We start from the raw sequence: 4771 nt of genomic DNA, 5'->3' as shown, positions 1-4771 counted from the left end.
TTGAGCAAGTTCTCTTCAAATCTTGGATCTTCAAGGAATCGCAACTTTCTTAAGTTAGATCTCGTCGATTCAAACTCACCTCAACAAGAACAATGGCAATCTGAGTCAGGATCTGTCAAGCCCCTACTACCTTCACCTATTTGAAATCCCTAGTATTCCTCTTACCTCTATAATTCTTGATGGAAAGAACTATAATAATTGGAGTAAGGCGATGATGTTAGCATTGAAGTCCAAAAATAAGATAGTTCATCGATGGAAACTTAGAAAAATCTGAAAGAACTGATTCTTTGTTTGCTTTGTGGGATGGATGCAATACTTATGTTTTGAACGGGATAAATTTCGAATAGTTGAGATTCAGGAAGAATTATATGAAACTAGATAGGGAGAGATGAATGTAACTCAATATTCACAAAATTGAAGGCATTGTGGGAAGAACTGGACAAGTTTAGACCAATATTTTCATGCGAGTGTGGAAGCCGATGCAAATGTGGATTAGGCAAAACGAGAAAGTTCAGATCAGAAGACCATGTGACAAGATTTCTTAGGGGGATTAAATGACCAATATGCAAATGTTAGATCTCAAATAATGTTAATGTAACCCTTACCTTAAGTGAAGATAATTTTTTCCCTATTAACTCAACAACAAAAGCAGAGCCAAGTCTTGGAAGATACTTTAGAACCCAAAATTCTTTCCTACTCTACCAATTCCTCAAACACTACTAAAGCCTCGCAAAACAAAGGGAGAGGGAGGGATAGAGGAGGTAAATTCTAAGTTGGTGGAAGGGAACAAACTGGACGAGGCAAAATGCAATTTTCTTATTGTGAAAAAGGTGGTCACACCGTTGACGTGTGCTACAAGAAACACAGTTTGCCTCCCCATTTGAAACAAAAATATAGTACTGGAAGAGCAGGTGCGGAGAATTTAGCTCAAATTAGCACAAAGGCAAGTCCTAATTTGGCACTCAGTTAACTCTAGTTGTATGAAAGAAAATGGAACTTCGAACTTTGACTTTACTCATGAACAAAAATCAGCCTTGTTGGCTTTGATCAGTAAGCAAGATAAAAAGCAAATATATAGGGCTAACCAACTCACAGCCATACAACAAGCTCCTCTTCCAAGTAGCTTAGTGCACATCATGCATTTCAAGTCCAATATATTGGCTTTAAATGATTCTGCATCAAAACATGATTCTTAGGTGTTAGATTAGGGGCTACAGCTCATGCATCTTACTCTGTTGACGATTTTCAGACTCACTTCAAGATAGTTCCCATCATCATTTAGTTGCCTAATGGTGCCCAAACCATTAGCAACATAGTAGGGACTATCAAACTTTCAAATGAACTCTATCTCGTAAAAGCGTTATGTATCCTCTCCTTTAATTTCAAGTTGATCTCAGTATCAAAGCCACAAATCATTTGCACTATAAAATGAGTTTTACCGATGATAAGTGTGAGATACATGATTTGCAATCGAAGAATATGATTGGAGCAACTGATGTCTATGGTGGTATTTACACCTTGAAAGAAGGGGCAATGCAATCTGAAGCTGCACATGATACAATAAAGGTCTGCACAATTGCATCAATTCTCAACATTTCCAACATACACCTATGGCACTATAGATTAGGCCACATTCCTTTATAAAAAATTAAAGAAATAAAAAAATTGATTCATTAGTTGTAAGACTGATATACAGCTCTGTGATTTATGTCACATGGCTAAGCAAAGAAAATTACCTTTTAAGAAAAGCAATAATATTTCAATAGCTTATTTTGACTTGATTCATATGATTATTTGGGGCCCTTTATCTATTTCATCAATTAGTGGTCACAAGTATTTTTTAACCGTTGTAGACGATAAAACTAGATTTACTTGGATTTTTTTCATCACTACAAGAAAAACACTAAATACTGCTGGAATTGCCGTTGGATTTTGCGTCGAGTTGTACCAGCGAATTTACCATCGGATATTCCGACAAAAAGGAGGAGAAATTCTTCGCCATAAAAGGTTATCGTCAGAAGAGGTTTTTCATCGCTAAAGCCGATGATAAGTATTGGCGCAAAAATATAACTCAATGGTGCCATCGTCGAATTTTTCAGGGGTATATTCCTTCGGTATAATAATTTAATGAAACGCGTTGTTTTGGTGATTTATTGTCGAAAAAATCCGACAGTAAAATTGGGTTAAAATTCAATGCAGAACCCTTCCCCCTCACTTGTCCGAACGCTCTCTCTTCTCTCTCTCTTCTCGTCTTCTCTCTCCGTTGCCGTTGAATCGTCACCATTGCCACTACCCGGAGCTCGTCGGGACCTCGTCGTCGCCGTCGCCTGGAGTACCCACTGAAGCCGCCACTGCATGTTGTCGTCGATTTTGCTCCTATTGTTGTCCCAGCTGCATCCTCCGCCGTGGTTGTCATTCACGTCACCCTCACTATCGCCTCTATCACCACCACATTAAAGAGACCCTGCAGCCACTATAATCGGATTTATTATTGGTATGGTTATTTTATTTTTATATATTAATTTGTGACTTTATCATTTTGTTAGGGTTTAGGTTAAATCAGCGGTTAAATTTATTTAATGAGGTGTGCACTACAAGAAAAAGTAGTATTTGTAACAAAAAAAATTGTTACAAAAAATCTGAATTTTGAAACGAAATGAATTTGTAATAAAAAATGAAACTGTTATAATACAAAATAATATTTTGTAACATATTTTTTTAAGACAAAAATCAAAATTTGTTACAAAAATGATAACAATTTTTTACCTTTAAAATATTTTTCGTAACAAAATATTTTTTCTATCATAAAATTTTGTTACAAAATATAACTTGATTTTGTAACTTTTTTTTTCTTTAGTTACAAAAGGACAACATTTATTTTGTAACAAATTTTTTTAATACAAATTACATATATAATTTACTAAATTATTTTTTTAATTAACTGATATATTAACTAATTTACTGAGCAAGCCAACATTTATATAATATATGTAATAATATAGATAATTCGAGCGTGCTTCATTTAACTAAGATTATTTTAAAATAAAATAACATTAGTGTCTACATTGATTAGTTCTATAAGTTGTATTTCTTCCACAAGTTCAACCAAAAGTTAAAAGTCTAATATAGATTAGTGTATCTATGAATTAAAATATTCTTGAGTCCTTTAGGTAGCATGTTGTCATCAATTTAGCACTCCTGTAAATGAAAAAAACCAGAATAAAAATTAGAAACAAGATATAACACTAATTACAATTTTTTCCATTCACTTTTATTCAAAATTTTTAGAAATATTTTGGCAAAATCTCCCATAAAACTTGGATTTACGGTTCCATAAAAAATAACCAATTCATCGCTTATTTCTCAATCATTATACAACTTGAATTAGTGCAATGATAACATGAGCTAAACCTCATATCTAGCAAGAAAATTAGTGCAACCATAAAATTACACTTAAAAATATCAAATTTGATAATCATTTCTTGAATCAAAGATTGGTGGAAGTTTAGAACTCGCATTCATGTCATAAAACCAGAACAAATTAGCTATTGCCACCCCTTGTGCTCTCCCAAGTCCAGCAGTACAATGCACATAAACTCTTCCTTTTCCCTCTGAGATTTCCCATTCCAATGATGAGACTACTTTAGGTAGAACATTTCACAAGGAGTTTGGATCACAGTCTATTGCCTAATAAAATAAATTTACAAAATATATCAAGCTATGAATTATAAATCAATCTCAAAAAAGCAAGCAAAGCATTTAACAAACTCACAACTCTGTCAAAAAAAAGTTTTCTAACACATTTAAAGTGCAATGTCAATTGCACCAAAAGTATATGGATCCTTGACTTAGCCATACATTGTATTAACCAGATAGGAAAAATTAAAATCTCTATCTCATGACAATGCCATTAAGCAAGATAAGTTGGCATTGTTGTATATACTTTATAAAATTTAGAACGGGTATTATTTTCTCAACAAAATTGAATGAAATGCAGGGTTGTAGCTTTCTTACTTACCAGCCTCCTCATATGTCAAACATCGAGTTCGTGACACCTCCTTGTTATTGACTTCAAGTCTATTCTCCAATATTCTACATCCTTATCCTGTTGCAAGTTCAGAATGTATGTCACACCCTCTTCCTTCTTGAGGTGATCGATGTCTTCAGTTTCTGTGGTTGGGATCCCACAATGAGATTGTCAGTTATAAGTGTGTAATTCATACCTGAAATAAATCAATCACAGATTGCATCAACAGCAGCAATCATATTACTAATACTGTGTATTTTATATAATAGACACAAATTAATACAACACTAACTGTTCCTTCTAGCACCTTATACAAAATGCAAGTAACTAATAAAGAAAACCCATCATTATATCAAAGAGTTGGAATTCATAACTAACAAATAGGGAAAAAAGAGGAAACTAACCCAGATCGTGGTGATACTCATAAGGATTCCTCATCATTATCTTCATAACAATATTGTAATCTTCCATTCTGTCCTTGGATTTAGAGGCAGTGGTATTGCTGGTGGAGGGTTTGTGCTACTTCTCATCAATGCCATTTTCTGATAGCTTCTTGTAGCATATTCGAGTGACAGGGTGCGATTCAAAAGAATGACGTCTAGAGGGGCAGATGACGGCGTGACGACAGAAGCAGAAGAGGTGACAACCCACAAACGAGGAGGAGAAGCATCGATGGTGACGACGGCTTCGCGCAGCTCCAATGGTGACGACGGCGACGGAGCTGGCAGTGACAAGGGCAGCCAT

At 34.8% G+C, this 4771-nt stretch overlaps 1 pseudogene; it reads right to left on the bottom strand.

Annotated features, from left to right (window-relative positions):
* Window positions 1–3462: 3462 nt before the first annotated feature.
* LOC107620318 (phosphoglucan phosphatase LSF2, chloroplastic pseudogene) lies at window positions 3463–4771 on the bottom strand (annotated as a pseudogene).

Source organism: Arachis ipaensis, chromosome B10 (assembly GCF_059453495.1).
Source record: "Arachis ipaensis isolate K30076 ecotype BB chromosome B10, ASM5945349v1, whole genome shotgun sequence".
Classification (NCBI taxonomy): Eukaryota; Viridiplantae; Streptophyta; class Magnoliopsida; order Fabales; family Fabaceae; genus Arachis; species Arachis ipaensis.
The sequence above is the reverse complement of the archived record's forward strand: the minus strand, read 5'-3'. Positions and strand labels throughout refer to the sequence as shown.